This window comes from Mustela nigripes, chromosome 9 (genome assembly GCF_022355385.1).
Source record: "Mustela nigripes isolate SB6536 chromosome 9, MUSNIG.SB6536, whole genome shotgun sequence".
Lineage (NCBI taxonomy): Eukaryota > Metazoa > Chordata > Mammalia > Carnivora > Mustelidae > Mustela > Mustela nigripes.
In genome coordinates, this window is record NC_081565.1 from 77,216,128 (window position 1) to 77,228,777 (window position 12,650).

The following is a 12,650-nucleotide window of genomic DNA, read 5'->3' on the forward strand; positions in this document are numbered from 1 at the left end:
AAATCTCATAGATAATAGATGTCACAAATTGCTAAAACAAAACAATAAGTTTCAGTAATTAATAGAATTCATTATAAAATTTGAATTTAGTGGGCGCCTGGGTGGCTCAGTGGGTTAAGCCGCTGCCTTCGGCTCAGGTCATGATCTCAGGGTCCTGGGATCGAGTCCCGCATCGGGCTCTCTGCTCAGCAGGGAGTCTGCTTCCTCCTCTTCTCTCTCTCTGCCTGCCTCTCTGCCTACTTGTGATCTCTCTCTGTCAAATAAATAAATAAAATCTTTAAAAAAATTTTTTTGAATTTAGTTTGTTGACTTGACCAAGAAATTGTCTATATAAAGTAATTCATTTATGTAAACTATAAATTCATTTCAATTAATCTTTTTTTTAATCTGTCTAATGGTTTGATAATCTTCCTGCACTTGTTGTACTTAATCAGATCAGGCATCTGGTCTTCTTGAAGGAAATGGTCCTTTTATATTAAGGTTTACAGTCTCTTGGCTGTATGCCTTCAAGAGGGCATACAGGCACCATAAACTTTCTTCTGTGACCTCTGTCAAAATCCGTTTTGAGAATGGATTGATTTTAAGCCACCAATTACACCTTCTAGTAATCATTTCATATAAAAGTTATGTGGTTTTAATTTCTCTTTTATTTCAGTAAATCCTAGAAATATATTACTTAAATCCTGCTTTTATACTCCTCTAAAAAAACACACCTTCCTCCTCTGTAAGATTATCAGGATCTATAGTTTCCAGGGGTGTTTTATACTTATTCCCCTAAGATTTGCTTCTGCATTAATTCAATTTAGTAAATTACTCTGTGGTAACAAACAGTCCTAAATTTTAGTGACTTAAAACTATAGATAATATTTCCTTCCTTATGTTACATGTCCACTGTTGGTGGGCAAAAGGATCTGTTCATTATAATAATCGAAAGATCTAGGATGACAAATCAGAGACTATCTTGAATGCTGCTGATCAGAATATTAAATGGAAGAAGAATGTCTCAAAGAGGGAAACAAATCCTTAGCCAAAATAAACACATCGTTCACTCTCAAGTCCTTGTTTAGAACCAGTCACTTGGGTTCAATTGCTCATGGGTATTGGGAATGGTGAAAAAGTAGAATATTATGATATACCCCCAAAATAAAGAACTTGAAATATTCAGGGATGGGGAGAGAAGAGTATCAGTGTATATCAGAATCTCTCTTCACAATTGTAATACAGGCAAGCACAAGTTTGGAGAAAAGCTAGATCATGTAGGGGAAAACACAGATCACTCAGGACATTTAATTTTTTAATTGGTAAAGATTTTTAATTTAGTAAATTACTTGTAAATCTCTATGTTCTTACTAGGTACTTGTGAATATTCTCTACTCTTAGGTAAGATTATTACATTTAATCAGAAGCTGTTTGAACTGTGTGCAATATAGCCTTCGATTTTCAGGTGAAAATATGCCAGGGAGTGCTGTTTTTAATTCGAATAAGAGTATCAACACAATTTACCTCATAGAAATATACCTCCTTAATGAAATATGAATTGTGGGCTGGAGAATAATATATATAGAAAACCAGGGTAAAGAGGAAAAAAATGGATTTTCTGTTTTCCTGGGAAAGTTTGAGAGATTGAAAGGAATTTGGTTGTCTGATAAAACGAGGGCACTCTCAGAAAATGAAAGGTTATTCCATCTTGCTGAGGCAAGAGGATAAAAAGAGAGAGAGATGGTTCACTTTCTTTATCACTATAATTCAAACAGCGAAGTTGTCGTGTAAAGCTTATTATTATTACATTATTATGGGCCAAGAATTTTATTCTCATTAGGTTTCTAAAATGGTATATCATGAATTTGATATGATAGGATCATTAAGACTTAAAATACACGATCATACTGAAGAAAGAACAGGTTATGGAAAGTGTCAACATGAATTCCCTCTTCTCCCTCACTTCAACTACCCTATCCAAAGCCTTCTAGAGGAAAAATATTATATGTAGTCAGTATCAGGATATATGTACATATAATACATGAAATATATAACTCATAAATTTCCAAATTATAGCATACCTAATCATCCTGGAAATAGAGTTTTGTTAGTATGTACAACATGAAGCTTTTTTTTTTTTTTTAAACAAACTGTGGCCAGTTTTATTAAAGAAAAATTCCATGTGATTTACTTTTCACCAGTCTGTTCTGGCATGCTTCTAATGATATCAGAATCACCTGGATCATTGATAGCCAGCGTGCATACTCTGTAGTATTTCCCACATGCCGTGCCCAATTCAATATTATCGCCACTGTAGTGATGGACACCAGTTTTGGCCAACATGGCATAGTATTCTATTTCAGATTTCCTCAAGGCCGGGCAGTTGTTGGCGAGGATGACCAGCTTCGCTTTGCCGTGTCTGATCATTTTCAGAGTCTGCTTGTACCCCCAGCACGTATTTTCCACTTTTTATAACGAGCTGGAACCTGGAGTTGATGGACTCCAGCCACTTTTTCGTCTTCTTTGTGGCCACCATCTTCCTGTCTTAGGTGCGGGATGGCCCCAACCAAGAGCAGCTGCCAAAATGGCCGGGAGAGAGAAAGGAAAGGACATGAAGCTTTTTATATAGAAATTGAAGAAATAGCAAATGAGAGAAGAAAAAAAAAAGTTGAGTGTTTTCATGTCAACCTGTCCCTGCAATCACTAACCATAATGGAGAATCATGTTTCGAATTATTTTGATAAATCTACTTTACCTTTATAACCATAGCAACATTATCTTCCCATAACAGGGAAGAATTTCCATTTTCATGCCTGTAAGGGTAAGGATGACAAAGTGGTGAGAAAGGAGAGTTTTGCTTAGCTTTCATCTTGAAAGAGCTAAGCAGAATCTATTGGAAAGAGTGTAAATAATGCTATGCTCTCATCACTGCTGATCTGGGAATTAAAAGTGCAACACTTGTTGCTCCCTCTCTCTGGAGAATGTGGAGATAAAGACTGTGACTTTGACATCAAGGAATTCAGAAACTATTGAAGGAGACACACAAGTGAATACACCCTCATGACTCAATGTTACTATCACAATATTATGATTGTTTTCTTAATAATATGATGCCTGATGTAGTTATAAAATATTCCAAACATTAAAATATTGTTCTAGAATTCTAAATTCTAGAATTCTAAAATTCTAATACCATGATTTTCTAAGGAGAAAATGTCTAGTTGAGAATATTTGATACTGTAGAAAACATATTTTGGTAAAGTGATAGCAGATTTAATAAGAAATCCAGATTACATATTAGATCTTCTTGCCACATTTATAATGTTTCCTGAAGTATATGAAAAACATGTTTGTTGATGTAGCCTATCAGGACTCTCTTTCTTTTTTCCATCCATACCATTGGTATCCTCAATGTGTGTCCATTTCACATATATTTTCAAAAAGTCACAATTCAGTATTTGTTATTTGTTTGTTCATTTGGTAATTGTTTACTTTAAGCCAGTTAATAGGAGTCCGGCAGTGACTAGCTCCACAATGGGCTTTTGAAACATCGGGGCTAAATCCCTGTCCATGGTTCTTTGCAGATGATGTAAGGATGACTGATACCTTTCACTTAGTTACTAACTTCCTCCACCATGCCCTTGGATGATATCAAGAACTTTTTGTCCTGTGGAGTCCAGACATAGCCTCGGAACTGTTCACAAAACACTGCCTCAAGCAGCACTGCCTCTATCAACTGATTAGAGTTGTCACATGAGATGAAATCTATTTGTCATTATTAGGCAGATAAATAGTATTATCCTGTTGGGAAAAAAAAACAAACAAACAGGCAGAATGTAGCAATAATTCATTCCCAAAATAATATTAAACCGGTATGACAAAGAAAGGAATCTAGTACAAACCTTTAGATGTAAGTTTTATTTGATTTTTACTTTTCAAAAGATTGAGTATGTTTCCAATAATCTTGTTAAATACTCTGTGAAACACTTAACTGGTTTAGATATAGTTACATCTTACTCTGCTTAGCTTAGGTTTGTTGTTGCCTTTTTTTTTAATGTTTAGTGATTCTGTTGTTTTTAGCATTTTTGTTTACTTTGCGTTTTGTTTAGTTGTTACTGTTCACATTTACAGAATTAGAGAACAACCTTTAATGGCCTTAAATAAGCCTGCATCTGTAAGAAAAAAACATGTGATCAATATACACTTTGAAATGGTTACAAAAGACAGTCAATATTGTTTCCTGCAAATAGAGGTTTAAGGGAATGCAGGTTCTTCTTGAGGTAGATGGTCTCATGAACACTCACCTCCAAAGTATGTATCCATACTAGATAACATGAAAAGGGTTTACATATGTCTGCCCATCACTGTGGTGGTGAATATTCCATTACTTTGCTCAAATGCTTTTATATAGTAAGACCTTCAAGGTACATTGAATATTGTTATACTTTAATTCCTGAGCATATTAGGTATACACATGTATTTTTCTTCATTCCCCTGATAGAAGCATATAAACTACTCTAATCCACATGGTGCTAAGTAAAACAGGGTGAAAAAGACACAACGTTTTCAGAATAATTGGCCAAGAGAATGTTATTCTTTGAGAGTTTGAACTAATCATGAGAAATGGTTTCTGCCTCCCCTGCTCATGGAAATTGGAAGATGGATCAAGGAAACTTAACTTAGAATGCAAAAGACTAGGAAACCGACTATACTGAACATGACCTGGGTTCCATAGGGGACTTACTAGGAAGAGGGTTCCTGTAGGATATAGAGGTCATTGTAAAAGTAGAGGGATATAGGGATAATTTTAACACACATAATTCAATTTATAAACCACTGGGAATCTAGCATTAAAGAATGATGTGCCCTATAAAAATTAAGGTTAATCTGAAGCAAACACAATTTACTTCTGCCATGAGTGGTGCTATGAAGAGAGAACAATAAACAGAGACTAAGTATGCTTCTATCTTAAAAGGATCCCCACCTCTTCTTTGCATACTCCTAACACCTTTGCTCACTGTGGGCCAATAAGAGAAATGTCTTCTACGGAAGCATCGGTCAGTTCTCTAAAAATTAGTTCCAGGAGTGAAGAGAAATTGGAGTAAACAAAATTTTAGTATATGTGCTGCCGAAGCGAGCACGGGAGTAAACAAAATTATACTAATTTTGTTAATGTTCTTTTCCTACTGGCAAGATACAAATATATTGTGTTTAGTCACTTCCTTCTCTGCACATCGTAAATTGTGGAGTCTTTTATATTACATCTTAATGATATGCACCGACAATTTTAGCTACTTAACTAGAAGGAGACTCCCCAAATATGCTTATAAAGAATGGCAGATTAAAGATGGCCACAGATTCTTTGATGCTCCACCCATCCAAGAGGGGTGGTCTTTGCCCTTCTCCCTGGTCTTGATTCTGGGAGATCTCCGTGACTGCTCTGAACAATCAGATTCAGCACAGAAATGGTGCTGTGCCAGTTCTCGGGTCCAGGCTGTCAGAGGCTGACAGATTCATTTCCCTTGGAATGCTCATGTTTAGGATACTCCCTGTCAGAACACAGCTGCCATGCTGGAAGAAGCCCTGGCCACGTGGGAAGACCACATATTGGTGCTCCAGTAATCAACCCCAAATAAGAGCCTCGCCAAAAGCCAGCATCAACTGCCAGTCGTGGAAGGGAGATATTTTGGACTTCCAACTCTGTCAAGCCTTCAAATGACTATACGACCAGCCTCCATCTTCCCTCAACTACATGGCGGATCTCGAGAAAGAACTCCCTGGGTGAGCTGAGTCAGCCTTCAGAGGGATGTGAGATTAAAAAAAAAATCTTGTTTTGAACTACTACAGGGTGGTTTTTTTTTATTGTTATTCTCAAACAATAGAAGGGCAGAACTTCGATGAAAAAATTAACATCAGAATGATCAAAGTTTCATTCAATCATTTTCATTCTTTCCTTGACTTTAGATAAACAGAGTAATAGCTCTGTTCAGCAATATTGTGGTAACTCTCTCAATGTTGATATTCCCAATAGTTAGAACTGCAAAATGATGATGAAATATAAGCATATTCTCATTTAGATACTAAAAAGGACATTGTAGAGAAGAGAAATGGCTGCCAGATTCTGCCTCCCTCTTGCCTTTTCCCCTCCCCCAAACACACAGATGTACTCAGCCAGGAAACTAAAGGCAATGGAATGTAACTGGCACTGGTAATGCTGATATATTCCTTTTTGTGCCAAAACAGTCTCTTGGCTATATCCACAGCACTGTTGCCCAAACAGAGGATCTTCTGTTTTAGGGCTGAGCATGGCAAGGATTCCAGTCTCTTGCCTTCTTCTTCTTTTACCATTTAAATTAGAAAACATTTCCATATTTTGCTGTCTAAAGAATTTTGCATGAATGGAAATGATACCTGTATTTACAACTTATAAAAGATAATCGATCCTTGAAATGCTTGCTACAGTTGGCAATGTTATATATCATTCTGGGACACTGGATTTAAATGCCCTGGTCTTCTTACTAAAATGCTCGTTGTTTTCATTAATGCCTTCACCCTTTGGGGCCTTGTTTTCTTCTCAATGGTGTTTAGAACACTAATGTACCATGTGCTAAAATCATAGCCCTTGGTGCTCAGAAGCATAAAGCAGAAATAACAGGCTGAATCAGTACTGATCTTGGAAAACACAGTCTGCTTAGACAGAAGTCTAGAAGAGAAAATTGGCAAGAATGAAGAAATCAGACAGCTTCATGGAGAGTATCTCAGTGGGAAAGTCACTGAGGAAACACATAAGATTGAAAGTAAATGATGGCAGGGTCTTTTTTTCCATGGAGATATTTGAGAAGTTTGATGCCCGTCTGTCTAGAATACTTTAGATGAAGACAGCCTAGATGTCGAAGGACATACTTCATCTTTGGAGATCCCTCTCAGTTCTATTATTCTTTGGATTGTGAACCAAGTAATTTTTTTTTTTCCTTCATCACTGCTAGCCGGAACCACAAATACATTCTATTCACACAGACTAATAAGAGATAGACTTGTATCTGGCTCATAGTCATTGAAGCTTCGTCTGTATTTACTAATTGTAGCTATTCAGTTACTCAGTTATTCTGCTTTTAAGTTCAACTCAAATCTTCTGAAGAGTAACTTCAGGCAACTTCAAGTTCATTGAACAAATACCTAGACAGGACAGAAGAGGAAATAGAATGGCATTGTTAATATTAACATATCCTATTTCTTGCTTCAGAGTTGGCTGTGTATGCCTGGAGAGAATAGACAAAAAAGTAAATTTAGGAGAAAACCTGACTCATCTGACAGAAGCAATATACTTTGGACAGTGCAAATATATGTTTATTTGGTGTAAAATGATGAATGTTGTCAATTACATGAGACTTTGAGTGACATAATAGGTAATATATTTACATCAGTTTATTTTTTATGCAGAACCAATTTTTTAATACTTTTATGGAACTAGATAGAAGGAATTCTGAGGTGAGAGAAATGGTATGAATTTGGGTTAAGATAAAACTATGTTTGTATTTCGGTTGTCTTACTTTCTACTTGTCTGAACTTGGTCATGTGACATCCTGTGGAAATTACTATTTTTATTATCAGTTTATTCATCTTCATCAGTACTATAACATATACTTTCTACTCAGTACAAAGGCTATTACATCAGCAAAGTCTTGGGGATTTTCAAAATTGACTGTGAATTTGTGATGGGCAAAGATTAAGAGTCCCGTTTTTAATTTTGAACCAAATCAAGTCATCATATCCATTACTCTTACTTTTTCACAATAATTCCTTCGAAGTCATCAAAGTGTAACATAACCAATTTTATGTCACTTTTTTGTTTTGCATAATCCCAACAAAGATTTATCAGCCTAATAATCCCGTAAGTATCCTAAGTGATAAGTATATATTTATCACTAGCTTCCCAGTCTGGATTATAATTTAATCTGTCAATTTGACAGATGACCCTTCTGTAGGTGCTTTAAGTTAGAAAAGATATTACCAAAAAGATCTCTTTGGAATTGAATTATTATTTTGTTTATAGAAAGAACCATGTCTTTATTTTCTCATTACTTTTCTGGCTGCCTAGAAAAGGATTAAGCACAAGATTAGTGATAGATAAATACTTGGTGACTCATCATAAAAAGGATTGATCATTTTCACACTTTCTTCACTGGAACTCGGTTTATAACTCATTGGTCCTTGAATTGATTGTAACATTAGCACTGATAAGACACAGATAGAGGATTTAGTAGCCATGACAATCCTCTGGTCTTTCAGTAAAAGGGCAAAGCACGTTTTTCACTATTTCAAGCCCCTACCCTGACATGGTTAAATGAATACTTTATTAAACAAGGTAATTAAATTTTATTTGAAGAGGCAAAATTCTTTGGGCAGGTCATTTCTATTGGAGTAAACTTGACCCTAGGAAAATATTTCCATTTAATTTTGTCAGCCTAAGACTATAAGAAAAAAACTGGCCCAATAAGAATTATCTGGCTTAGACTATGGTTAAAAATACCTGGAATTACTCTATAAGTGAAAAATATTTGTTTTTAGTCACAGAAATGAAAGTTATACATTCAAATATATAACACTGTTTCAGTTGTTTGAGATAAGATGGTTAGGTAAATGGGTTCATACTGTAAGTATTATTTTGCAGTTTTTTCTTTTTTTTTCAAAGACTTTATTTATTTATTTGACAGACAGAGATCAGAAGTAGGCAGAGGCAGGCAGAGAGAGAGGGGGAAGCAGGCTCCCTGCTGAGCAGAGAGCCCGGAGCCTGGCTCTATCCCAGTACCCTGGGATCATGACCCGAGCCAAAGGCAGAGGCTTTAACCCACCCAGGTGCCCCATTATTTTGCAATTTACTTTTGGGCTTTGTACTATATCTTAGAAATATTTCCATGAAAACATATAGAGATAACTCCCGTTCTCTTTTTATGATTATGAAGTTCATATTGTAAAATTTAATAATCTTAAAAATACAACAGTATAATTTTATTTTATTTTATTTAAGATTTTATTTATTTATTTGACGGACAGAGATCACAAATAGGCAGAGAAGCAGGCAGAGAGAGGAGGAAGCAGGCTTCCTACTGAGCAGAGAACCCAATGTGGGGCTCGATCCCAGGACCCGGACCCTGGGATCATGACCTGAGCCAAAGGCAGAGGCTTTAATGCACTGAGCCACCTAGGCGCCCCAACAGTATAATTTTAGAAATGAAGATTAACTTGAAACCAACCCATCAGGTGGCTTCATATTAAAATATTACCAACACCCCAAATAATACTATCATGATTCTCTCAGTCAGGATACCCTGAAGGTAACTACCATTCTGACTGAAATCATCATAGTTTATTTTGATGGCTTTTAAAAATGGATTTATATGGGGCATCTGGGTGGCTCAGTGGCTTAAAGCCTCTGCCTTCGGCTCAGGTCATGATCTCAGGGTCCTGGGATCGAGCCCCACATTGGGCTCTCTGCTCAGCAGGGAGCCTGCTTCCTCCTCTCTCTCTGCCTGCCTCTCTGCCTACTTCTGATCTCTGTCAAATAAATAAAATCTTTAAAAAAGTGGATTCATAACAGATGTGCACTCTGGTGTCAGAATTCCTTTGTTTAGCATTAATTGGCTATTTATCCATACTACTATGAGTAGTAGTTTTTATTTCATCCCACTATTCTATTTCTTTATATGAACATGTAACCACATTTTACGCATTTTACTTTTGATGGATATTTGTGTTGTTTACACATTTTAGCAATTGTACATGAAGCTACTATGGATATTGTTTTTTTAAGATTTTTATTTATTTATCTTAAACTGTTTTTTAACAGCGGCTTCTTAAACTGTTTTTTCTTTTGTGTGTGTATGTGTGTAGTCATTCGAGTGAGAATGTAGTAATATTTTATGTAGTTTTGACTTTAAGTACCCTGAAATCTTATATTGGTCCCATTTTCTTTTTATATTAGTTATTTAGAAATCCTCTTTTGTAAAGTGCCTTTTCCCAGTCTTCTTTTTTCCCTCCCAATAGCGTCTGTTATTTTCTTAATAATTTCTGGGAGATCATCATACATTCCATCTGAGTCATTCCTAGATATATATGCAAATATATTCATCCTCTCTTTGATTTGCTTTATACTCTCTTAATTGTGTTTTAATGATCAGAAAGTTTCTTTTTACTGTTTTAGTAATAGTAATTTTTGTCAAAGAAATCTTTGCTTATGTCAAGGTCATAGAGATATTTTCTCTTGTTATCTTCTAGAAACTTCATTTGTTTACATTTTTACTGTTAAGTCTCTGATCCATGTGAGATATACATTTGAATATTGTTCAATTTTTTTTTTCCCATATAGACATTGACATAATCACTCCATTAAAAAAAAAAAATAGGGATACCTGGGTGACTTAATCAGTGAAGCATCTGCCTTCAGTTCAGGTCATGATCCCAGGGTCCTGGAATCGAGCCCTGCATCAGGCTCCCTGCTCTGGGGGAGGAAAGAGCTCCTTCTCCTTCTCCCTGCTCATGATCTCTCTCTCTCTCTCATAAATAAAATCTTTAAAAATAAATAAATAAATCACCCCCTTTTTGTAAACTGCTTCATGATAGTCCATACCAAAGATTTACACTATTTTATATGTGCCCTCCTCAACCAATGGACATTTAAGTCACTTCATTTTTTTTTTTTTCCTATTGCAAACACTGTAGGAAAAAATATTCTTTTCATGCTGTGTCCACATGTTTGTATTACTCTAAAGTAGATGTGAAAATGTAGAAGTGGTAAATCAAAGTAAAGAACTTCTGAATTGTTAATACATTGTATCAGTGTGATTGCTAAATATGTTTTTATAAATTGCATCACCACCAGCAGATGGGAACACATACTCTTTTGCTCTCTTAGATCTTGCCTAGAGCAAGGTTCTTTCTTGGAACTCACTCCTCTAAATTTTATTCTATATTGTTCTTTATTTTTCAGGGAAAATGTGTTTAAAAGATAATGAGCTTTTCCTGATTTTCCAAATAGATTTCTGCTATTTGTAAGGAATAAACTTATTGATGTTACCTACAAGATTATGTTTAGATATCACTATGGAACCAAACAAAGGTAGACATCTTTATATATAACCACTTATATAAAATTATTTTGGAAGCAAAATACAAAAGTAAGTTAAAACACACATCATTCTTCTTTATAGAGAGATGTTTCTGAGAGACACAACAATTGAAAATCAGCTCACTAATGTGAATATGGATTTCTTTACACTACTACATTTGCCTAGCATGAGGCTAGTTGAGTACTTAACAATGTTTTGCACCTTACACATACTCATTTCATATATACATTAATTTATTGACTAGAAAGTCTTACCGTGTGCCTACAGAGGACTTCCATTTTCTGGAAACTTACTACCCAGCCTCTGAAAAATCAAAGAAACCTCAAAGAGAACAGATGAAATTATCAGTGATCCAAGACTGCAGAATACTTTTGGGAAACAGGAAAAGCGATAGATTTACACATATATTTAAAGTGAAAGAAACTATCACCATTAATAGAACCAACCCTGAAGGCCATCCTTTAAGTGGAGAGTCATGAAAAGACAACATGGAAAATAAGAGAGGGCAGTCAAGCCCAGATATGGTAGAAAAAAAAAATCATCTCCAGAAAAAGAGAGAGTCTTATCTGAACTGAGATCATACCTGATGAAGCAGAGCACTGGTTTCCAGGGAATCTAAAGGGGAGAAACTTAAAAGTGCAGAAAAGGTAGATTTTGGAAAGCACCACACTAAAGCATTGCATGAAGGCTGGATGGTAAAGGGGAAACATAGAAATAAGTGGGAGAAATCAAGGGTCCTATAAAAACAAACACACACAAGATCAAAAGGGCACTTCACCTCTTAGAAAAAAAGTGGCATCTGTCAAAAACTATACTTTGTAGGGAGCCTGGGTGGCTCAGTTGGTTAAGTAAGGCTCAGGTCATGAATTTGGGTGGTAAGATTGGTTCCGTTTTGGGCTCTGCACTCCGTGGGATCTGCTCCAGATTCTCTCTCTCTCTCTCTCCCTCTCCCCATCCCTAGTGCATTCTCTCTCTCTCTCTTTCTCTCTCTCTCAAATAGATAAATCTTTAAACAACAACAACAACAAAAAAAACACACTATACTTCTATACTTTGCTGTACCAGCAAAACCAGAGCTCATCTGAAGCTAGAAACCTTGTAAGCCACTCAAATCTTGTCCATCTTCAAGGAATCATCTGTAATTTCGATGAAGATCTCTTCCAAAGTACTTGCAAAGAGAGAAAAACTAAAGGACTACACTGTGACTTGAATTAAATATCCATGACATAAATTTGTGGATGATTCACATCAGAAATTTAAAAAAAGAAAACACCATAGAAATGGGAAACTATGAAATAAGAGTTGGCCAGCTAAGGAAAATAATTGAAAAGATTGTCAAAACTACCTAATAAATGATGGCTAACATTCAGGTTGTTGAAAGAGTAGCTCTGACTGAAAAGCAACATGGAAATGGTAGAGGAAATGTGGTTATAATGAAATAAAACTGGTCATGATTTGACCAACTGATGAGTATGGGAACTCATTAAACTCATTAAAATACCCTGTAAGCATTTGAAAGTAAATATTTCATCATAACTTAACTAC

The 12,650-nt window shown here is 35.7% G+C and overlaps 1 pseudogene; it reads right to left on the reverse strand.

Moving 5' to 3' along the window:
* Positions 1 to 2,123: 2,123 nt before the first annotated feature.
* LOC132025170 (large ribosomal subunit protein eL30-like) lies at positions 2,124 to 2,581 on the reverse strand (annotated as a pseudogene).
* Between the last annotated feature and the right edge of the window lie 10,069 nt (positions 2,582 to 12,650).